The sequence below is a fragment of the Heterodontus francisci genome, chromosome 15 (assembly GCF_036365525.1).
Source record: "Heterodontus francisci isolate sHetFra1 chromosome 15, sHetFra1.hap1, whole genome shotgun sequence".
In the NCBI taxonomy this organism is placed as follows: domain Eukaryota; kingdom Metazoa; phylum Chordata; class Chondrichthyes; order Heterodontiformes; family Heterodontidae; genus Heterodontus; species Heterodontus francisci.
The window spans coordinates 39,675,603-39,700,653 of record NC_090385.1 but is presented as its reverse complement, the minus strand read 5'-3'; the positions used below and the strand labels follow the sequence as shown (position 1 = coordinate 39,700,653).

The 25,051-nt window shown below is 46.9% G+C and overlaps 1 pseudogene; it reads right to left on the bottom strand.

The window, feature by feature from the left end:
• Positions 1-7,387: 7,387 nt before the first annotated feature.
• LOC137377959 (U2 spliceosomal RNA) lies at positions 7,388-7,496 on the bottom strand (annotated as a pseudogene).
• Between the last annotated feature and the right edge of the window lie 17,555 nt (positions 7,497-25,051).

Genomic DNA, 25,051 nt, shown 5'->3' with positions numbered 1-25,051 from the left:
CTATTGCTGTGAGTACCCTAACGATTGGGACAAAGGACTAGCTTTTATGCTGTTCACCACCAGAGATTCACCCAATGAATCGACAGGCTTCAGTCTGTTTGAATTGGTCTAAGGGCATGAGGTAAGAGGCCTCCTTAAACTGATTAAAGAAAAACTTCTACATCAAAGGGAGAAAACCTCATTGTTCAGTTACGTATCAGCCTTTCTCGAGTCACTTTTTAAAGCATGTGCTGTGCCTAAGGAACGACTAAAAACCTCTCAGCAAAACATAAAGAGACAGGCGGACAGACATGCTCAGGCTTGGACATTTAAACCAAGGGATCAAGTCCTAGTGTTGTTGCTGGAGGAAAAAACAAAGACTGTGCCACATCAATATGTTGAAGAAATATCATAATCGGGAGCAGGACAAACCAGTGAATATATATCGGGTAGTGAGAACAGTGGGGGATGGAGGCAATAGCAAAGAGGTGCTAGGGGAAGAAGGGAACCTAGAAAATTCTCAGATTGAATCTCCTACTGTAAATTGGCCAACACAGAAATTTTTAGGGAGACTAGAAACAGTATTTAACTGCTAACTGACGAGCAGAGAAAGGACCAAGCAACACTGCTAAGGGAGTTTGGGGAAGTGTGTAGGGACAAACCGGGCCATACCTGTTTGACCATTCATGATGTGGATGTAGGGGAGACAGGTGTTGAAGAAAGCATTAGAAATGTAAATGGCCTATTCAATGTTAACTGCTACCCTCTGCAACAAGTTGGCGAACAATGACTTGGCAGGCATGGAGATATCAGACTCAAACTCAGGATAATGGGTGAAAAACAGAGATGAATAACAGCCAAACGCATTGTCTAAAAATAGCCACACCATCAAAGACCATTTATGAAAACACAATGGGAGAGAAACTTGGGTGACCTTATAGAAACTATGGCCAGGATTTTCTGCTGGTGACGGGGATCTTGCTGTTCGGAAAAAGCGATGCCGAGATCCCTACCTCACCTCTTCTCCGGAAGGCCAAATGTAGTGCCAATCAGGCACTTAAGCGGACAGTGGCAGGCCTTCATGGGATCAAGAACCCCGTCGCCAGAAGACCTGCCGGCCAATCAGAGGCTGGATTTTTTTTTATTTCCAAAATATACTTTATTCATACTGTCTGTCTTTGGGCCTCCTTATCTCGAGAGAAAATGGATATGCGCCAGGAGGTGGTCAGTGGTTTGTGAAGCAGCGCCTGGAGTGGCTATAAAGGCCAATTCTACAGTGACAGGCTCTTCCACAGGTGCTGCAGAGAAATTTGTTTGACGGGGCTGTTGCACAGTTGGCTCTCCCCTTGCGCCTCTGTCTTTTTTCCTGCCAACTACTAATTCTCTTCGACTCGCCACATTTTAGCCCTGTCTTTATGGCTGCCCGCCAGCTCTGGCAAACGCTGGCAACTGACTCCCACGACTTGTGATCAATGTCACAGGATTTCATGTCGCGTTTGCAGACGTCTTTAAAGTGGAGACATGGACGGCCGGTGGGTCTGATACCAGTGGCGAGCTCGCTGTACAATGTGTCTTTGGGGATCCTGCCATCTTCCATGCGGCTCACATGGCCAAGCCATCTCAAGTGCCGCTGACTCAGTAGTGTGTACAACCTGGGGATGTTGGCCGCCTCGAGGACTTCTGTGTTGGAGATACAGTCCTGCCACCTGATGCCAAGTATTCTCCGGAGGCAGCGAAGATAGAATGAATTGAGACGTCGCTCTTGGCTGACATATGTTGTCCAGGCCTCGCTGCCATAGAGCAAGGTACTGAGGACACAGGCCTGATACACTCGGACTTTTGTGTTCCGTGTCAGTGCGCCATTTTCCCACACTCTCTTGGCCAGTCTGGACATAGCAGTGGAAGCCTTACCCATGCGCTTGTTGATTTCTGCATCTAGAGACAGGTTACTGGTGATAGTTGAGCCTAGGTAGGTGAACTCTTGAACCACTTCCAGAGCGTGGTCGCCAATATTGATGGATGGAGCATTTCTGACGTCCTGCCCCATGATGTTCGTTTTCTTGAGGCTGATGGTTAGGCCAAATTCATTGCAGGCAGCCGCAAACCTGTCGATGAGACTCTGCAGGCACTCTTCAGTGTGAGATGTTAAAACAGCATCGTCAGCAAAGAGGAGTTCCCTGATGAGGACTTTCCGTACTTTGGACTTCGCTCTTAGACGGGCAAGGTTGAACAACCTGCCCCCTATCTGTAAAAGTTACATTCCCAAACAGTTTAAAACAGCATCAAGTCAAAAAATACAAACATTGCAAGGCAGATCAGTTTCCTTCAATACAATCATGAGTTGCTTCACAACCCTTCCATTTCACATTTGTCATGCCAATTACAGTTTTACATTTACAGCAAATGAAAATTTTCCCGATACAGTTCGAGGGGTTTCCCATGGATCCAGCCCCTCAGTTCAGCTTGGTCTTTCCCCATTGAGCCTTTGCTGCGGCTGCCCCAAGCTTTAGTGCATCCCTCAGCACGTAGTCCTGGACCTTGGAATGTGCCAGTCTGCAACATTCGGTCGTGGACAACTCTTTGCGCTGGAAGACCAGCAAGTTTCGGGCAGACCAAAGGGCGTCTTTCACCTAATTGATAGTCCTCCAGCAGCAGTTGATGTTTGTCTCGGTGTGTGTCCCTGGGAACAGCCCGTAGAGCACAGACTCCTGTGTTACAGAGCTGCTTGTGATGAACCTCGACATAAACCACTGCATCCCTTTCCACACCTGCTTTGCAAAGACACATTCCAGGAGGAGGTGGGCAACTGTCTCTTCCCCACCACAGCCACCACGGGGGCATTGCGCGGAGGGGGCGAGACTTCGGGCGTGCAGGAAGGATCTAACGGGGAGGGCCCTTCTCACCACCAGCCAAGCTACATCTTGGTGCTTGTTTGAAAGTTCTGGTGATGAGGCATTCCGCCAAATGACTTTGGCGGTCTGCTCGGGGAACCATCCGACAGGATCCCCCGTCTCCTTTTCCCGTAGGGCCTTGAGGACATTCCGTGCAGACCACTGCCTGATGGATCGGTGGTCAAAGGTGTTTTCCCGCAGAAACTGCTCCACAAAGGATAGGTGGTACGGCATGGTCCAACTGCATGGAGCGTTCCGCGGCAATGTGACCAGGCCCATCCTTCGCAACACCGGGGACAGATAGAACCTCAGCACGTAGTGACACTTGGAGTTTGCATACTGGAGGTCTACACACAGCTTGAAGCAGCCGCACACGAAGGTGGTCATCAGGATGAGGGCCACGTTGGGTATATTTTTCCCGCCCTTGTCCAGAGATTTGAACATCGTGTCCCTCCGGACCCGGTCCATTTTAGATCCCCAGATGAAGCGGAAAATGGCTCAGGTGAACGCCACAGCGCAGGAGTGGGGTATGGGCCAGACCTGCGCCACGTAGAGCAACAACGTGAGCGCCTCGCACCTGATGAGCAGGTTCTTACCCACAATGGAGAGAGATCGCTGCTCCCACATGCCCAACTTTTGTCGTACCTTGGCTACTCGCTCCTTCCAGGTTTTGGTGCACGCCCCGGCCCTTCCGAACCATATCCCCATGCACCAGTCTGACCTGACAGTGAAGGGGACAAAGAATCGGTCAGCCCAGTTCCCAAAGAACATGGCCTCGCTCTTGCCGTGGTTAACTTTGGCTCCCGAGGCCAGTTTGAACTGGTCGCAGATGCTCATCAGTCTGCGCACGGACAGCGGATCCGAGCAGAAGACGGCGACGTCATCCATGTACAGGGAGGTTTTCACCTGAGTGCCTCCGCTGCCTGGGATTGTCACCCCTCTTATGCTCGCATCCTTCCTAATAGACTCAGCAAAGGGTTCAATACAGCAAACAAACAAGACCAGGGAGAGAGGACAGCCCTGTCTGACTCCAGATTGGATTGGGAAACTTTCCGATTCCCACCCATTAATTGAGACTGCGCTACTGATGTTTGTGTAGAGCAGTTTGATCCAATTGCAGATTCCCTCTCCAAACCCCATTTTGGAAAGCACGTCCATCATGTAGGTGTGCGATATCCTGTCAAAAGCCTTCTCCTGGTCCAGGCTGATGAGGCAGGTGTCCGCCCTCCTGTCCCGTACATAGGCGATCATATCCCTGAGTAGCACGAGACTATCAGAGATCTTCCTGCCGGGTACAGTGTAGGTCTGATCCGGGTGAATCACCAACTCCAGAGCAGACTTGACTTGACTGGCTATGACTTTGGACAGAATTTTGTAGTCAACATTAAGCAGTGAGATGGGCCGCCAATTTCTGATTTCTGCCCTCTCCCCCTTCTGCTTGTAAATGAGGGTGATGATGCCTTTCCTCATGGATTCTGACATGCTGCAGGCCAGGAGCATACTCTCGTATACTTCCAGCAAGTCCGGGCCGACCCAGTCCCACAGGGCCGAGTACAACTCGAACTGGTAAGCTGTCGCTTCCGGGAGTTTTACTCGTCTCAAAGGACGCGACGGCCTTCGTCAGCTCGTCCAGAGTTAGCGGCTTGTCCAGTCTCTCCCTCCTGCTGTCATCTAAGACCTCTGTGATAGATGACAGGAAGGACTGGGAGGCTCTGCTGTCTGTGGGCTTCACGTCATACAGCCCAGCATAAAAGGATTTGCTGATCCTTAGTATGTCGGACTGCGAAGAAGTTACCGAGCCATCCTCTTCCTTCAGGCTGCTGATAACAGAGCTCTCTCTGTGTACCTTTTGGAAGAAGTAACGCGAGCACGTCTCATCCTGCTTGATGGAGCGGACTCTGGACCGGAAGATGATCTTGGAGGCCTCCCTGGCAAAGAGCGAGGCCTGCTGGCTCTTCACCTCTTGGAGGTCCTCCTTGACCTCGACCCCCATTGACTGCAACCGGAGCAGATTTTGCATACTTTTCTGGAGTCGGGACATTTCCCTCTGTCTCTCTCTCGCCCTCTGAACACCTTTGTGAATGAAGAACCTCTTGATGTTCTCCTTGAACTGGAGTGAACTGGAGACTCAAAGAGGGGTTTCACGGTCCTCCAACCTTTGTAATCCCTTTTGAGTTCCTCAACGTTCTCTGGGGTCAGCAGTGTAGCATTCAGCTTCCACGTTGTTCTGCCAACCCGCTGGTCGTCCTGTAAGTGACAGTCGGCCAGTAAGAGGCAGTGGTCGGAGAAGAACACCGGCTTGACGTCGGTGGATGCGACCATGACAGCACGGGACACAAACAGGAAGTCAATCCTGGAACGGGCAGACCCGTCCGATCTTGACCATGTGTATCTGTGCTGCGCTCTGTCTGCAGGTTTGCTGAAGACGTCGTGCAGTTTGGCATCTTTAACTGTTTCTATTAGGAATCTGGACGTAGTGTCCAGTTTGCTGTCGTCACTGCCGGATCGTCCAGCCGCATCGATGATGCAGTTGAAGTCACCGCCTAGGATGACCGGCCTGGACATCGCCAGCAGCAGTGGGAGCTGCTGGAAGACGGTCAGCCGCTCGCTGCGTTGTACCGGGGCGTACACGTTGATCAACCGGAGCGGAGCGTTGTTGTACATTACGTCTGCTACAAGGAGGCGACCGCCCACCACCTCCTTAACTTCGGAGATGGTGAAGTTACCTCCCCGCAGCAGAATACCCAGGCCGGAGGAACGGCAATCATTACCCCTTGACCAGATCGATGGCCCGTGGGACCACCATCGCAACCACTGCCTATAGGTGCTGAGGTGTGGTATTCCACACTCCTGCAGAAACAGTAGGTCGGCTTTGACCTTGGCGAGGTAATCCAAGGTTGAAACACATCACGTAGTTGATTTAATGCTACGCACATTAATGGAAGCAATCCTTACACCCATTTTTTTAAAGTTAGTTGTTGCTTCCCATACCATTTGTCCTTGCTAGTCCCAGTCCTTCGGGATGTTCCTGCATAGCCGTCGTGTGAGCAAGCTGTTTCACATTAGTTGGGCTCAGAAACCCCTCCTGGTTTTTCATGCAGGGTTTGTTCTGCTGGGGTGACATTGGGGGGGTCTTGTAGGCAGCAAAGATTGGGTTGCCCTCTGCTGCTTCCATCTGTTCCTCCTTGAAAACATCACTGCTCCCGGCTTCCTGGAGCTGAGGTGCGCCAGACGTGTCTTTTCTCCCAGTGTCCCGGAGCTGAGATGCGTTGGCGACGTCGTTACGTGTGTCGCTTTGGGGTTGGGGCACGCCGGGCCCATCACAGCTTCCAGTGCCCGGGGGCTGGGATGCTTTTACTTCCATCTCCTTGGAGTTCTGCCGCCTCTTTTGAAGGGTCTGTCGTTCCAGCATTTCCCCGTCCAGTGAAGAGGAGCTGTTGTAGTCTGTTTCAGAAGGTAGCCTCCTCTTGCCACTGGTTTGGGTGGTGGCCTGTTCCGCTTTTGGATGTTTTTTCTTTGTGGTTTTCCTCTGGACCACTTGCCACTGACCTGTTTGTCCATCTGCTGCCTCCTCCTCCATTGATTCTGTCTGTGGAGGAGGGGTTTCCGGGCGCAGGGTAGGTGCTGGGTCGCTGGTGTCAGCTGCCTCCCCTTCCTTCTCCTTCTCAGGTTGAAGTTCCTCACTGCGGAGAAGGTTGCTTGTCTCCTTTCGAACACTGGACGCCTTCGTCGAACCTTCTCCCGGCCTTTCCTTGGACCTTGCCGCCTGAGCATAACTGAGGCAGCGTTTGGGGCACGTTTTGTAGAGGTGGCCTGCCGCACCACACAAGTTGCAACACTTGGTCTGCTTACAGTCCTTGGTCTGATGGCCTTCCTCCTTGCAGTTCTTGCAAACAACCATGCTGCAGTTGGCTGCCACGTGACCAGATTTGTCACAGGTGCGGCAAACTCTGGGCTGCCCAGCGTAGACCAAGAAGCCTCCACTTCCCCCGATAGCGAAGCTGGAGGGAGGGTGGATGATGGCTCCACTGGGATCGACCTTCAAGGTCACCTTGACCTGCCGCTTGCTGGTCCAAATCCCAAAGGGGTCCTTGACATCAGTGCTGTTGCCCTCCACCTCGATGTACCTGGCGAGAAAGGTGAGTACATCCACCACCGGAACATGGGGGTTGTAGAGGTGAATCGTCACCACCCGGTCCCGTTGTGACGGAAGCGTGAAGAGCGGCTCCGCTGTGAGGATCGACAGTGGCGCCCGGTCCCCTTTCTCCTTGAACGCCTTCAGGAACTTGATGCATCCTGCCACGTTCCGGAACATCACGTCGAAGTATCCACTGCTGGGGAAATCCTGCAGGCAGAAGACGTCCGTAGCTTGAAATCCACAACAATCGAAGAGGATTTTCTTGATGAAGAAGGTGCGATCAACCGGTGCATCTCCTTCCTTGTCCTTCGCGACCACCCGAACGGTGTTGCGCACTCCCTGGCCCGAAGCTCGAAGATTGGTTATAGCCATTTTACTCAAAGCCTACCCAGGATCAAAAGACAATGATCATGGTCTCTTCTCAACCAAGTAAGCACTGATAAGAACAGATACTACACTTGATCTTAGCCAAAAGGCCGAGAAGCGGCCGGCCAATCAGAGGCTGGATGCCACAGCACCACCATGGAGGCAGTGGCTGCTGCTGGAGGAGAAGCGACCAGAGGCTGAGGAGCATTGCTGAACCCAGACCACAGGTAGGTCAGGGCGAGAGGGGTCTTGCGGAGTGGGGGTCGTGTTGGGGAAGGGGCTTGGTCGCAAGGGCAGAGGGGTGGCTCTCAGTGTACCTCCTCTTCCCAATGCCAGGATCCTCGTTCAGATACTAAATACATTTTAATGAGGGACCCCCACCCCCCGCCTTCCTGGAGCCGGGAAGCACCCCGCATGGTTTTTCGTGCCATGCTTCCTGTGTGGTGACAGGGCCGCCTGCTGCATGATTAATTGTGGCTGTGGCAGGAAGAGGCCCTTAATTGGAGTTAATTACCCAGTTAAGGGCTTCAATTGCTGGCGGGGCAGGAAGGCCATTCACAGGCCAAAATAAACTTTGGTGGAGGCGGGATGGTAGCAGGAAACCACCCACCCTCACCCCCCTCCACAGCCACCATCCCACCTGATTTTATGCTCTCCCCGCCTCCAAACCCACCGCAGGGGAGAGCATAAAATTCCCTCCCAAGTTTCTGATAAGGAGGTTTTAATAAGAGATATTTTCTGTGCAGAAAGCCATGAAAAGCCAGAAGCCAGAAGGAAGAGAGATCCATCCCAGCAAGAAGGGCCCTGCCAGAATACCATCTTTAAACTACCTAGAGGCAGAGATAAAAGGCGACCTTGAAACTCCCTACCTGAGCAATGGTAACAGGATTTCTGCCATTGAACAGTGACTGGGATTTAACCAAAGAAGAATGCAGCAAAGCATCCGTCCACCTGAAACTTTCCAAAGTTTGATGTCATTGAACTAGGAAAAAGGAAAAACAGGCCTGCACCGTTTTTAAATCTTCCTCCCGGGGAAACAAACAAGGTTTCACAACAAACTCTTTGTTAACACCATCAGACCAAAATGCATGCTATCTTTTAATCACTATCTTTTCGTGTGTGTGTGTGTGTGAAGTTGTGAATATTTTCAGGTATTGTTTAATAAACATTTATCTACCTTTAAACCTACAAGAAAACCTGTCATTTATTGCCCATTAAAGTGCTCAAGGGTTAAAACACAATTCTGATAAAAACACACTGTTTTCGGTCAGTTGAGAGGTGAAAAGTGGAAATCATACCTATCATTTCCCACCTATCCATAACACAAGTGAAAGGGAAGAATATCAGTGAGTGTGCTGAAATGTGTTTGGGTGATGTGCCTGCCATAGCTGAATAGCTGGAGGTATGTGGAAACAAAGAGAGGTGGATCTGAGGCTGGAAGATTTGGTAAGTGTGTGAGGGTGAGGTGGAGTATCTGAAGGTTAGGCATGAGTTCTGATTGCTGATGAATGAGTGATGGAGCTGTGGTGCATTAAGCAGCGTGTGATGTTGGTGGACTGATGGCATGTTAAGATGCATTAATTGACCTTGACCACCTGTGTAAGGTCATTAAACTTTTTCCAGGACTGCAACCAGGCGCTCGAGGCCAGACTCTGGGAATTGAACTTTTATTTGTTTTATGGGATGTGGGCAGTGCCAGCATTTGTTGACTTTCCCTAATTGCCCTTGAGAAGGTGGTGGTGAGCTGCCTTCTTGAATCACTGCAGTCCATCTGGTGCGGGTACACCTACAGTGCTGTTAGGGAGTTCCAGGATTTTGATCCAGCGACAGTAAAGGAACGACAATATATTTCCAAGTCAGGATAGTGTGTGGCTTGGAGGGGAACTTGCAGATGTTGGTGTTCCCAAGTGTCTGCTGCCCTTGCCCTTCCAGGTAGAAGAGGTCACAGGTTTGGATGGTGCTGTTGAAAGAGGCATGGTGAGTTGCCGCAATGCATCTTGTATATGCTACACACTGCTCCCATTGTGCATCAATGGTGGAGGGAGCTAATGTTTAAGGTGGTGGATGGGGTGCCGATCAAGTGGGCTGCTTTGTCCTGGATGGTGTCAAGCTTCCTGAGTATTGTTGGAGCTGCACTCATCCAGGCAAGTGGAGAGTATGCCATCACACTCCTGACTTGTGCCTTGTAAATGGTGGACAGGCTTTGGGGAGTCAGGAGGTGAGTTACTCACTGCAGGATTCCTAGCCTCTGGTCTGTTCTTGTAGCCACAGTATTTATGTGGCTGGTCCAGTTCAGTTTCTGGTCAATGGTAACCCCCAGGATGTTGATAGTGGAGGATTCAGCGATGTTAATGCCATTGACTGTCAAGGGCCGATGGTTAGTTTCTCTCTTGTTGGAGATGGTCATTGCTTGGCACTTGTGTGACGCAAACATTACTCTGTTGCCACCTGCTCCCATTTCCTTCTCAGGGTCTGCCTTGAGGAGCATCTGGCCTCCTGCGGGAACATGGCTTCCTACCTCCATCATTAATATCTGTAGCGCCATATCAGAAAACCTTGGAGTCTGCTCTCTTGCCAGTTGCTCCATTTTCTGTGCTTTTCCTTCCAGCCAAATGCTCCAGAGACAGTTACAGCAACTCATGTTGCATAATTGCAGCTCCACTTTAAGAGGGGAAGGCTGCCTTGAAGAGATCCAACCTAGCTGTATGTCTCACTAGATACGCAATCAGCTGGGCCTTCTACTGAGCGTGCAGTCAGTCAGCAGCACATTCTGGGCTGGGCTGCATGCTTAAATCATTTAGATGAGCAAGCAGCACAAAGTTTGAGTGCTGCCTGCCTCAATGGGACTGGGCATAGGGTCATGATCTCCTCACACACAGCATGATCTCCTCACCCCTAAACGGGCATATCTAATTTTTTCCATCTGTTGTTGCATTTTTTGTGTCACACTATGTTGGGTTGTTACGTTTCTGTTTCAGTTTTGAGCCACATACTTGGTTACTCCACTTGCCTGTCTTGCCCATTTTTGACTGCTGTCTGCTGATTGGCTTTCTCATTTGTGATGAATGGTAAGACAAGATTTAAAGCTGAGCAATGGGTGGCTGTGACAGAGGTGCTTGGTTCATTGCAGGATTGCTTTATGTTGGCGAGTGTGGGGCAGGGGGAGGGGAGCATGTATTTTTAGAATGTAACTGCCAGATGGGTGCAAAGGTGCAACCTAATTAAACGTCACCATTATGAGGACATCTCAGGCATCCCAGGCAGCAACGTGTGCCACTGCTGGTGCACTGGCTGCATCATATTCCTCCTCCTATTCTTCCTCCAAAGATGCACTGCATGCAGCGTCTTGCTCTTCCTGAAGGTTCAACCCTTACTGCTGTGCAATGCTGTTCACAAGCTGCACCTCTCTGCTCATCCCCTGTCCCCTGTGGAGCAGCATGTCCATGAGAAGAAGACTTGCAGCTCCTGCTGGTGCTGCTGGCAGTGCTCCTGCTTGCTGGTCCCCCTGCTGCTGGTGCTCTTCCTGCTGTTGCTAGTACTGTTGAGGCTGATGGCCATCTTGGTCTTCATCTGAGGTGCAAACTAAAACAGCATAAGCGTTACCCATGCTGATCTGATATATAAGAGATGCAAAGTGGAGATCAGGTGCACAAACCTCCCACTTGTGAAAGTTACCTCCAAAGTAGTATAAATAACCTGTAAAGTAGTGAAAGTAAATTCACAGAACAAGTACTGTGAGCAAAAGCCTTTCACACAATTAGGCAAAGAACTAGCTGTGAGGTTTCAGTACTTCTACGAATTTTTGTCTGTCATTTCTTCAGCCCCTTCAATTGCCGCTGTGCCCTCGCCTTACTTTCACTGCTGAGTGCCAGGAAGCCTGGGAAATCTGTGCATCCACAATTAAAGTTGAAAGTTACCACTGCACCCCGCAACCACCGCACCCCACCCCACCCCCACCCCCCCGCCAACCCGCACCGCACCTACCAAGAGAGAGAGATGTAGAAAGATGAAGGAATTAGGGAGGGAGTTGCAGAGTAGTGTTGAGAATGCTAAAGGCTATTCCTCCAAAGTACAGTGGAAGGAGGGAGCAATGCACAGAAGGGCAGGGTAAAAAGATTAGAAGGCACACGATATAAGGCTGAAAGGAATTTGTAAATAAAGATGGAGATTTTCAAATTGATGCATCTGTTGATAGGGAGTCAGTGTGGGTCAGCATGGGGTGATGAATATACAGGACATGGTGTGGAACAGAATGTGGGCACTACAGATTTGGATGAATTGGAGTTTATAAATGGTGGAGATTGGGAAGCTGTTAAGGATGACATTGGAGAGCTGACAAATGTGTGGTAAGGGTTCTGATGATGATGGCAGTGAGGTTGGGCTTGAAATGGGCAATGTAATGAAAGCAAGGGGACTAGTGATGGATAGGATATGGAGTTTGAAATATAGACAGAACTGGGTTGAACAAGATAGTGTAGCTTCACACAGCCTTGTTCAGCCTGGGTGAGTAGCCAGGAAGTGGGGAAGGCAAGGCAGGGAAATTTTTGGTGGTGGGCTTTGGTCTTCCTCATGTTCAATATTCGATGTTGAAGGAAATTCTGGCTTATTCATGATTTAAGTTCAGATTGACAGTCTGACAGCACAGAGCTGTTGTGAGGTCAAGAGGGTAATGATGCAATGTACAATGGGTCTTGATTTACAAACAAATTTTGCCAAGTATAAGTGCTTGTGATGGCAGTCGTTGTGTGACTGGAGGCCAGAAAATTGAAAGTTTGGCAACTCACTTGCTTTCTGCCTGCCGTGCACTTCACATTTTATTCTTGACCTAGTTTCATGAAAGCTGCAGTCCCTGACACAGCGTGTGTGAGAGCTTCATGATACATTTAAATCTAAAGCACAATTCTTGTTAATGGGGGAGCCTATGATTTTTCTGCACCACTAATGTCATCATATCAAATACACATTAAGGCCAACTTGGTTCACACATGTCAGGAAGGGATCCCTAAAAGCTGCACTATTTGTTTATTTTGCCCAGGACAATGCCTCATGAAGTTAAGATCAGCTAACAGCTTCACTTCTAATGGCAAAACATTCAAAGCCACCTTGGAACATTAACAGTGAAGTCATACCTCTAGGGAGTGAACATTGTAACAGCGAGACTTGGGAGAGACTGAAAATACCTAGACTTGAATCTAATTAAATTGCAAACAAGAACACAGGGCAATCATGTGACTGCCTCCCCATCTGTGGGAAAACTAGCAGTCTTTTGAAAAAGGACAAGCTCCTGAGACTTTGAAGCAGACAAGCTTTGAGTGCTAACCAGACAAGACCCCAGTGGGGCTGTGTGTGTGTCTCTCTGTCTCCAGATAACATCATAAGTTTGAAACCTAGCTGCGACTGCAAAACACCCAAGCCTACCATTGCTACAGACAGAGACCCCAGGGAGGAAAGCCACCTACAACTCTGTACTCTATTTGTGTGTGTGGTTCTCATGTGCATGTGTAAGTGAAAGTATAGCATAGTTTTATAATTTTATCTAGAACGAGTTTAGTTTTATTTAAGTACAATAAACTCACCTCTTGTTCAAACTCAAGAAAACCTGTGTGGTTGGTTCTTTTACACAACAAAGGTAAAAGATAAAACACTCACTGAAGTGGTGAGCACATCCACTGTTTAAAAAAGAATAACCCCTATTGTGTTTAAACAAGGAGGAGGACAGGAGAGCCTGTGACCCTCTCCTCACCCGATCGTAACACAGAGTTGATTTATCCATTTCAAATTAACCTGCAGCCAACCTCCACCACGTAGATGGCACTGTCAGTAGCAGCGAAGTTGATCATGGCCTTCAACGTTCATGCTTTTGGGGATGTCTGTGGTTTCAGCTATTGCATGTATCAGACAGGTGACTGATGCATTGATCAGCAGGGGAAATAGTTTCATCTTTTTCAATAAACAATAACTGCATGATGCAGCTTCCCAATTTTGCGGCACTGCAGGATTTCTCAAAGTACAGACAGTCAATGCTGGCACCCATGTAGCCACCCAAGCCCCATTGGAATAGTGTTGTGCCCTACATGAGCGAAAAGGTGTTGTACTTCCTCAATGTGCAGCTGACCAATGAATTCCAATACTACTTTTTTCATTTGCAAGATGTGGGCATCACTGGCAAGGCTAGCATTTATTGACCATCCCTAATTGCCCTTGAGAAGGTGATGGTGAGTTGCCTTCTTGAACAGCTGCAGACTGTGTGGTGTAGGTACTTGAATGATCCTGTTAGGTAGGAAGCTCCAGGATTTTGACTCAGCAATGATGAAGGAATGACAATATATTTTCAAGACAGCATGGTATGTGACTTGGAGGGAAACCTGTAGGTAGTGCTGTTCCCAGGCGCCTGCTGCCCTTGTTCTTCTAATGGTAAAGTTCATGCGTTTGGGGGGTTATGTTGCAGAAGGTTAGGTGAGTTGCTGCAGTGGATCTTGTAGATGGTACATACTGCTGCCACTGTGCAGTGGTGGTGGAGGAAGTGAAGGTTTAAAGTGGTAGATGGGGTGCCAATCAGCTTTGTCCTGGATGGTGTCAAGCTACTTGAGTGTTGGAGCTGCTTTCATCCAGGCAAGTGAGGTGTATTCCATCACACTCCTGGCTTGTGCCTTGTAGATGGTGGACAGGAGGTGAATTACTCGCTGCAGAATTCCCAGCCTCTGACCTGCTCTTGTAGCCATAGTATTTATGTGGCTGGTCCAGTTACTTTTCTGGGCAATGGTGACCCCAGGATGTTGATGGCGGGGGATTTGATGATGGTAATGCCATTGAATGTCAAGGAGAGGTGGTTAGACTGTCATTTGTTGGAGATTGTGATTACCTGGTGGTAATGTTACTTACTATTTATCATCCAAGCCTAAATGTTGTCCAGGTCTTGCTGCATGGGGGCACAGACTACACCCCTCCCCCCCCCCCCCCCCCTCCTCCGATTCCCATTGACTTCAGTTTTACTGGAGTTTCTTGATGCCACTCTCAGTCAAATGCTGCCTGGATGTAAAGGACATTCACTCGCTCCTCACCTCTGGAATTCAGCTCTTTTGTCCATGTTTGGACCAAGACTGTGATGAGGTCTGGAGCAGGTGGTCCTGGCAGAACCCAAACTGAGCAATAGTGAGCAGGCTATTAGTGAGTAAGTGTCAGTTACTAGCACTGTTGACAATACCTACTATCATTTATTTACGATTGAGAGTAAACTGACTGGGCAGTAGGTAATTGAGTGGTTTGGATTTTTCCTGCTTTTTCTGAACAGGGCATACCCAGGCAATTTTCCACTTATATAAGCCAATGCCCACTTCCCGGGCAGCAGTCATGATGCTTTCATTTAACAAAGATTGTCATTGCCAAGTTTATTTAAAGGTCAAAGTTGGAAAGATTGTTTTTCAGAGATCAAGGCTAATTTTGGCAGCCAGGGGTACACATATGTCAACCATTATAGGAAGAGAATACAGATAGCAGAAGGCCCAAAAAGCAACAAAGATCATTGGTATTTTAAAGTATCCTCAGATGTTTCAAAAATAGGAGGACACTATACAACACAGTGCTGCCAAGGCCTCCAAGATCATCTTCATCCACTACATACTTCAGAATTTTGCAGTGCAAAGAGGTTTAAACATGGAGAAGGCCAAAGCAGAGCAGAAATACTGACCAACAGGATGTTGCTGCAGAAATATCAGTATGTCCATGAATATTGGTTCATCACTCACAGAAGAAGCAGTTCCTTTGAACCCTGCAGTTTCACATTGTTCCCTTCTGTTTGAACCATCTTGACATGCAAGACGAGAGGTAATCTTGAGATGTTGCAAGTTTAAAGAACACAAACAGTGACATGCAAGACAAAAACAAAATACTGCAGATGCTGGAAATCTGAAATAAAAACAGAAAATGCTGGAAATACTCAGCAGGTCTGGCAGCATCTGTGAGAAACAGAGTTAATCTATGAAAGGTCATCAACCTGAAATGCTAACTCTGTTTCTCTCTCCACAGATGCTGACAGACCTGCTGAGTATTTCCAGTGATAGACAAGTGCCCATCAAGCAGCCCGATGTGTGTGACAGTAAATAAGCATGCATATGTAGTTAGTTCACATTAGACGGATTTTCTGTGTTAAGCCCTTTTATGTTTTCAGTGTGACAACAGTTTCGGTTATAAGGTGCAGTTTGCATTTGTGCCCTGCTGCAGCATGGTTGTTCGTGTAAAACATTCAAAAGGTTGTAAGGTTGCATAAATGTGTTGGATGGGGGCCACAGTGAAAGAAAAGCAGCTTATGAGGAAACATTTTGTGGCATGCCTATTTGGAGTATTTACTTGGTATCAGAAGCTGCTGTATAGCCGTCCTCAGGCATATAAACATAGACAATAGGAGCAGGAGTAGGCCATTTGGCCCTTCGAGCCTGCTCCGCCATTCATTTTGATCATGGCTGATCATCCAACTCAGTAACCTGTTCCCGCTTTCGCCCCATACCCTTTGATCCCTTTCGACCCAAGAGCTATAACTAACTCCTTCTTGAAAACATACAATGTTTTGGCCTCAACTGCTTTCTGTGGTAGCGAATTCCACAGGCTCACCACTCTCTGGGTGAAGAAATTTCTCCTCATCTCAGTCCTGAAAGGTTTACCCCGTATCCTTAGACTATGACCCCTGGTTCTGGACTCCCCCACCATCGGGAACATCCTTCCTGCATCTACCCTGTCAAGTCCTGTTAGAATTTTATAGGTTTCTATGAGATCCCCCCTCATTCTCCTGAACCCAGCGAATCTAATCCTAAACGACTCATTCTCTCCTCATACGTCAGTCCCTCATCCCTGGAATCAGTCTGCTAAACATTCGCTGCACTCCCTCTATAGCAAAGAACATCCTTCCTCAGATAAGGAGACCAAAACTGCACACAATATTGCAGGTGTGGCCTCACCAAGGCCCTATATAATTGCAGCAAGACATCCCTGCTCCTGTACTCGAATTGTCTCGCTATGAAGGCCAACATATCATTTGCCTTTTTTACCGCCTGTTGGACCTGCATGCTTACCTTCAGCGACTGGTGAACGAGAAAACCCAGGTCTTGTTGCATATTCCCTTCTCTCAGTTTATAGCCGTTCAGATAATAATCTGCCTTCCTGTTTTTGCTACCAAAGTGGACAACCTCACATTTATCCACATTATATTGCATCTGCCATGCATTTGCCCACTCACTCAACCTGTCCAAATCACCCTGAAGCCTTTCTGCATTCTCCTCACAACTCACCTTCCCACCCAGTTTTGTGTCATCTGCAAATTTGGAGATATTACATTTAGTTCCCTCATCTAAATCATTAATGTATATTGTGAATAGCTGGGGTCCTAGCACTGATCCCTGCGGTAGTCACTGCCTGCCATTCGGAAAAAGACCCATTTATCCCTACATTTTGTTTCCTGTCTGCCAACCAATTTTCTATCCATTGCAATACACCACCCCCAATCCCACGCGCTTTAATTTTACATGCTAATCTCTTATGTGGGACTTTGTCGAAAGCCTTCTGAAAGTCCAAATAAACCACATCCACTTGCTCCCCCTCATCAACTCTACTAGTTACATCCTCGAAGAATTCTAGTAGAATTGTCAAGCATGATTTCCCTTTCATAAATCCATGCTGACTCTGCCAATTCTACCATTGTTCTCCAAGTGCTCTGCTATAAAATCTTTGATAATGGACTCTAGAATTTTCCCCACTACCAACGTCAGGCTGACTGGTCTATAATTCCCTGCTTTCTCTCTACCTCCCTTTTTAAATAGTGGGGTTACATTAGTTACCCTCCAATCTGTAGGAACTGTTCCAGAGTCTATAGAATCTTGGAAGATGACCACCAATGCATCTACTATTTCGAGGGCCACTTCTTTAAGTACTCTGGGATGCATATCATCAGGCCCTGGGGATTTATCAGCCTTCAATCCCATCAATTTCCCCAACACCATTTCTCTACTAATACTGATTTCCTTCAGTTCCTCTCCCTCATTAAGCCCTGAGTTCCCCCACATTTCTGGTATGATATTTGTGTCCTTCTTTGTGAAGACAGAACCAAAGTATGCATTTAGTTGGTCAGCCATTTCTTTGTTCCCCATAATAAATTCCCCTGTTTCTGACTGTAAGAGACCTACATTTGTCTTCACCAATCTTTTTCTCTTCACATACCTTTTGAAACTTTTTATGTTCCTCGCAAGCTTGCTCTCATACTCTATTTTCCCCTTCTTAATCAATCCCTTGGTCCTCCTTTGCTGAATTCTAAATTGCTCCCAATCCTCAGATCTATTGTTTTTTTCTGGCAAATTTATATGCCTCTTCTTTGATCTAATGCTATCTCTAATTTCCCTTGAAAGCCGTGGTTTGGCTACCTTTGCCGTTTTACTTTTGCGCCAAACAGGGATAAACAATTGTTGCAGTTCATCCATGTGCTCTGGGATTCGATTAGATTTTTTTTTAGATTAGAGATACAGCACTGAAACAGGCCCTTCGGCCCACCGAGTCTGTGCCGACCATCAACCACCCATTTTTATACTAATCCTACACTAATCCCATATTCCTACCAAACATCCCCACCTGTCCCTATATTTCCCTACCACCTACCTATACTGGTGACAATTTATAATGGCCAATTTACCTACCAACCTGCAAGTCTTTTGGCTTGTGGGAGGAAACCGGAGCACCCGGAGAAAACCCACGCAGACACAGGGAGAACTTGCAAACTCCACACAGGCAGTACCCAGAATCGAAACCGGGTCCCTGGAGCTGTGAGGCTGCGGTGCTAACCACTGCGCCACTGTGCTAACACTTAGTGTTAGAGGTCTAGATGGAGCAGAATTTGTAAGGAGCATCCAGGAGGGTTTTCTAGAGCAGTATGTAAATAGTCCAACTCAGGAAGGGGCCATACAGGACCTGGTGTTGGGGAATGAGCCCGGCCAGGTAGTTGAAGTTTCAGTAGGGGACTACTTTGGGAATAGTGATCACAATTCCGTAAGTTTTAGAATACTCATGGACAAAGACGAGAGTGGTCCTAAAGGAAGAGTGCTAAACTGGGGGAAGGCCAACTATACCAAAATTCGGCAGGAGCTGGGGAATGTAGATTGGGAGCAGCTGTTTGAAGGTAAATCCACATTTGATATGTGGGAGGCTTTTAAAGAGAGGTTGATTAGCGTGCAGGAGAGACATGTTCCTGTGAAAATGAGGGATAGAAATGGCAAGATTAGGGAACCATGGATGACAGGTGAAATTGTGAGACTAGCTAAGAGGAAAAAGGAAGCATACATAAGGTCTAGGAGGCTGAAGAAAGACGAAGCTTTGAAAGAATATCGGGAATGTAGGACCAATCTGAAACGAGGAATTAAGAGGGCTAAAAGGGGTCATGAAATATCTTTAGCAAACAGGGTTAAGGAAAATCCCAAAGCCTTTTATTCATATATAAGGAGCAAGAGGGTAACTAGAGAAAGGATTGGCCCACTCAAGGACAAAGGAGGAAAGTTATGTGTGGAGTCAGAGAAAATGGGTGAGATTCTAAATGAGTACTTTGCATCGGTATTCACCGAGGAGAGGGACATGACGGATGTTGAGGTTAGGGACAGATGTTTGATTACTCGAGATCAAGTCGGCATAAGGAGGGAGGAAGTGTTGGGTATTCTAAAAGGCATTAAGGTGGACGTCCCCAGGTCCGGATGGGATCTATCCCAGGTTACTGAGGGAAGAGAGAGAGGAAATAGCTGGGGCCTTAACAGATATCTTTGCAGCATCCTTAAACACGGGTGAGGTCCCGGAGGACTGGAGAATTGCTAATGTTGTCCCCTTGGTTAAGAAGGGTAGCAGGGAAAATCCAGGTAATCATAGACCGGTGAGCCTGACGTCAGTGGTAGGGAAACTGCTGGAGAAGATACTGAGGGATAGGATCTATTCCCATTTGGAAGAAAATGGGCTTATCAGTGATAAGCAACATGGTTTTGTGCAGGGAAGGTCATGTCTTACCAACTGAATAGAATTCTTTGAGGAAGTGACAAAGTTGATTGATGAGGGAAGGGCTGTAGGTGTCAGAAACATGGACTTCAGTAAGGCGTTTGATAAGGTTTCCCATGGTAGGCTGATGGAGAAAGTGAAGTCGCATGGGGTCCAGGGTGTACTAGCTAGATGGATAAAGAACTGGCTGGGCAACAGGAGACAGAGAGTAGCAGTGGAAGGGAGTTTCTCAAAATGGAGACATGTGACCAGTGGTGTTCCACAGGGATCCGTGCTGGGACCACTGTTGTTTGTGATATACATAAATGATTTGGAGGAATGTATAGGTGGTCTGATTAGCAAGTTTGCAGACGACACTAAGATTGGTGGAGTAGCAGATAGTGAAGGGGACTGTCAGAGAATACAGCAGAATATAGATAGATTGGAGAGTTGGGCAGAGAAATGGCAGATGGAGTTCAATCAGGGCAAATGCGAGGTGATGCATTTTGGAAGATCCAATTCAAGAGTGAACTATACAGTAAATGGAAAAGTCCTGGGGAAAATTGATGTACAGAGAGATTTGGGTGTTCAGGTCCATTGTTCCCTGAAAGTTGCAACGCAGGTCAATAGAGTGGTCAAGAAGGCATATGGCATGCTTTCCTTCATCAGACGGGGTATTGAGTACAAGAGTTGGCAGGTCATGTTACAGTTGTATAAGACTTTGGTTCGGCCACATTTGGAATACTGCGTGCAGTCTGGTCGCCACATTACCAAAAGGATGTAGATGCTTTGGAGAGGGTGCAGAGGAGGTTCACCAGGATGTTGCCTGGTATGGAGGGCGCTAGCTATGAAGAGAGGTTGAGTAGATTCGGATTATTTTCATTAGAAAGACGGAGGTTGAGGGGGGACCTGATTGAGGTGTACAAAATCATGAGAGGTATAGACAGGGTGGATAGCAAGAAGCTTTTTCCCAGAGTGGGGGATTCAACTACTAGGGGTCATGAGTTCAAAGTGAGAGGGGAAAAGTTTAGGGGGGATATGCGTGGAAAGTTCTTTACGCAGAGGGTGGTGGGTGCCTGGAACGCGTTGCCAGCGGAGGTGGTAGACGCGGGCACGATAGCGTCTTTTAAGATGTATCTAGACAGATACATGAATGGGCAGGAAGCAAAGAGATACAGACCCTTAGAAAATAGGCGACATGTTTAGATAGAGGATCTGGATCGGCGCAGGCTTGGAGGGTCGAAGGGCCTGTTCCTGTGCTGTAATTTTCTTTGTTCTTTGTTCTTCAAATGTTTGCCATTGCCTATCCACCGTTATCCCTTTAAGTAACATTTCCCAATCCGTCATAACCAACTCACGCCTCATATCTTCGTAGTTTCCTTTACTAAGATTCAGGACCCTAGCCTCAGAACCAACTACGACACTCTCCATTTTGATGAAGAATTCTTTCATATTATGGTCGCTCATCCCCAAGGGGTCTCGCACCACTAGATTGTCAATTATTCCTCTCTCATTACACAATACCCAGTCTGGGATGGCCTGTTCTCTAGTTTTCCCCAGGCCTACATCTTTTTACACATTTCCGTTCATGCCCAATTTATCTGCTGCCAATATTGTTAGAATCCCTTTCAGGACCAAACAGCACAAATCTCCTTTCCCTTACTTCGACTAGCATAGATTCCAATGCAACATCAATGGATTAGAACCATTCACTGTGCACAAGTTTGACAACTCTAAACCTTAACCATGTTTTTCAGGCAAGAATATATTTAAATGGCTGTTGGAAACTTTAAATTATTGGCAACTGTGTTTTTCATGCAAGTCCTCCCTCAGGCAGCCTGCTGTGCAAGCTGGAGCACATACAGAATATGAATGTATACTAATTCCAAATATTGGCAATAAACAGCTAGTTGAGAGCAGGCATTGGAAGCACTTACATCGTGCTTTGAGGAGGAGGAGCATGGCAAATACAAACTTGTGCTATGTTAAGAAAGTGCCTGTGTTTTGTTAAATCTATTTTTTGAAGATTCATTTTTGAAAGATTGAAGAAATGTTAAACTTAGGGATTTTTAAAGGGGGTTATGTAAAGGCCACCTGACTTTATAAAACAGTCCCTGAAAATGTTTTTTAAAAAGAGGCACTGAGAGGTCTTGTGAGGAAAACAAGCCTTTCCAGAAAACCACCTGACTTCCAGCATCAACAACAAGCCTTTCTGGGAAACCACCTAACTTCCAGCTCAATAAAGAACAAAGAACTTTAGACACCTGGAGAAGTTGTTTACAAAGAAGTGAGAGGTCAAGATTGATGGAGGTCAAAAGGTTGGCCTCCAGTTGTCGGTTTTGCTTTTGAATTGTCTCGTGTTCGTGTTGAACTGTATAAAAAGGGAGAGAACTTCCAAGGAAAGAAGAGAATTCCCAAGGAAGGAGAGAAGACCACAAGCCAGCTCATATTTCCAGCACCTCTCTAAAAGACCCTGAGAAGTCTACTGTGTCAACTCATCTCATCTCCTATCTTTGAAGAAAAGCCTACTAAACTAATTTTCAATGCCACTTGAAAAGAACTGTTCTAAAAGATCCCAGTGACCTGTCTACATGTACTCGGAGGCCAGACTGTATGCCAGTTTTGGAACACAACATATCTCATCTGCTGTTTCTTCAAAAATGAGCAAGTATTCAGTCCAAGTGTTTTTTGTCTGTAATAGAGCTCTAAAATCAAAAATTCCTTTATTTTTCCGGTTAACCGGTGTGTGTGTGTGAGTGTGAGGGGATAAGGTAAAAAGGGAACTTTAATATTTAAATCTGTGTGTTTATGCTTTACTTCATTACTGGTTAAGACTTGTTTTATAATAAACTGATAATGTTATTGTTTATTAAAGAAGCCTGGTTGGTGTGTTTTATTCTGGGATAAAAATAGAGTCTATGATTGACTGTATCGGTAAGTGGGGAAAAATTTAAATATATGTTGTGACCCGTGGAACTAGAATAAACAGTGCACTCCTCCTGCCTCGGTCATAACAGGTAATTATACTCAAAGTACAGTTACTACTAAAATAACCAGGTGGGCATAATATTGCAGGCTGTATCATGCCCATCTTTATTCTTTTTTTAAACAAAACCTTTAAAACGCAGTGCTGATTAAATGAATTTCATATTTTCTACTGCAGTTCAGGGATCACTTTATGGTTGAAGGTGGCATTGCTGGGGAGGAAAATGGCTCTGGTCACAGTTTAATGCAACTTAAGCTGTTTCCAATAGCAACTGTTAATGCCCAACATGCTATCAAACTGTGAAACTCCTGTCAATGTTTTCAATTATGCTATTTGTGGGAGCCTTTAAAGAGTGCCTTCTTCATTTGGGAGCCTTCAGAGTCTCCCAATCACCCCCAGCACATACATTACCCCCACTCCACCATCCTCCCCACAGGAAATGTCTTGCCACAACAGGGAGAGCTGTGTCTGGCAGCTTCATCCATTGAATATAGTTGTGTTTGAATGTCAATCGAGACTCGGGGTTGAATTTGAACTCTGCAGCTGAGTCTCGCTCCACAACACTAGATGTGAATAATTCATGCTTCAGACTACTCTTTAACTAAAATACCCTGAAGTGATTCCATGCACCAAAAAAGCTGAGTCAACATGTGTAATGATCTTCACTATTCTTAGTTTAGAGAATTGTACTTTTTTAACAAGTGTGGTAGAAGATGTCTGTGAGCAGGAAAGTATAATGGAAATTTTGACAAAGGGAAATGATGATCCCTTCATCTCTATAGCTCTGCTGTTTGCCTAATTGTATTTGTCACTGAGAGAACAAAGGAAAAAGCTTCTGATGTTCAGTCTTGGCCAGCCAGCTCTGCAGCTCATTACAGCTGTCAAGTCTCATCACTGAAACCTTGAGGAATACACACTGCAAAACCTTCTGACTGCTGCGATATCACCCTAATCACAAAGTGTGACATCATGCCTTATTATAATCTTTATCAATTTGACCATTCATAATTCCTCAGAAATGACAAATGACTACTGACACCTGGATGTGCAAACCTTTAATTGTATGAAAAATAACTGAAATTCCCTCCCACACTAGCTAAAAGTAATGTAAAGGGTGGGGAGGGGGTTAAGTGACATTTCTGTCTTCAAGAATCTTTTTCATTCAGAAACAGCATTACAGAGCTAAATACTTAATTGCTGTTGAAAGGAATACTGATAGCAAAACCTTCAAACAGCAAAACCTTCATGCTGACCTTATCCTCCATGAGTATGATTTTATTTTTTTCTTGTTAGTGGTACCAAACCTCCTTTTTGCTTAACCAAAACTAAAATAAAGATTTTAAAAATTATAACATTTGAATAACTTTGCTTTTGATCACTTTTGAAGGAATCAGAGCGGTAACATAAACTAGCTGGCGGGAGCCCTTGGGAGAGATCTCTCAAACTGGCTTTGTAATACTATTCAAATTATTCCCTATTCATTTATGATTTTGTACTGACCGTAATTTTTTATTTTGGTGCAGCACAGTATGCAGAGTTGGCCATTTTGAATGCTTTGCACATGGCGCGAGACAAAACAGTGGCACAATTTTATTTAAATTTTGGCCAGCTGAGTGTCTGATCTGTGAGGGAGTCCATTACTCTATTTAATAATCTCTAAAGCAAGTGACTGAGAAATGCACACTGATAGCAGGCCCAATTTTAACTCGGGGTAGGAATCGGGCGGGGTGGGTGGTGTTGATTGTTCGGTCCGAGGCAGGTAGCAAATCATCCTGATCTTTGCAGGGTGAGATTTTAATTCCATGGCACTCATCCACATACCCACTCTCAGTTTCACACCTGAAACTGGTGGGAAGTGGCAGAAGGCCAGCAGATGGGAGCATAATGTCAGGCAGCAGAATACTGTTGCCAAGGACTGAAGGAGTCCTAGCTAACACATTATCCTCCCCCTTCTGAAGCCACCACCCTTCAGTTGTGTGCACACATGCTTTACCATCATGACCTTCTTGCCATTATATATACTGGATGGAGGCTACTCCTTCTCATTTCCTCAATGTTGATAACTTCCTCCTTTCACATTTGGGGGGGGGGGGTGGGGTTGGAGTTGGGGGGGATCTTTATATTCTCCCCTGTGACGACTTTGGAGGCAGGGAGAGCATATAATCGGACAGGATGATGGCGGTGGGGGGACCCCGTCACCTTCCCACCTCCACCCAAATTAAGTCCGGGAAGCCTGTGAACAGCCTTCCTGCCCCGCTGTCAATTGAGGCCCTTAAGTGGACAATTAATGCCCAGTTAAGGACCTCAACCCACCTCCACTGGTATTAGCCCAGCGACAGGTGGGCTTGTCGCTGCATGGGGAGTATGGCAAGCAAATCTGTGCAGGTTGCTTGCCGACTCTGTGGGGTTGGAGGGGTCCTTCATTTAAAGGCACAGTGCCTGAACAAGTGATCCAGCATCAGGAACAGCCACTCCCCTGCCCTTGCTGTTGAACCCCCTACAACCGCACCCCCCCACCCCCGCCCCCCACAATACCTACCCTGCGAAACCTCTCGCGCCTGACTTACCTGTGGCCTGGGTCCCTCAGAGATCCACGGCTACTGGTAGGTGCATTACCAGCAGCAGACACTGCCTCTGGGGTGGCACTGCTCAGTAAAAGAGCCACCGGCATCTGATTGACCAACAGCTTTCAGAGGGCGG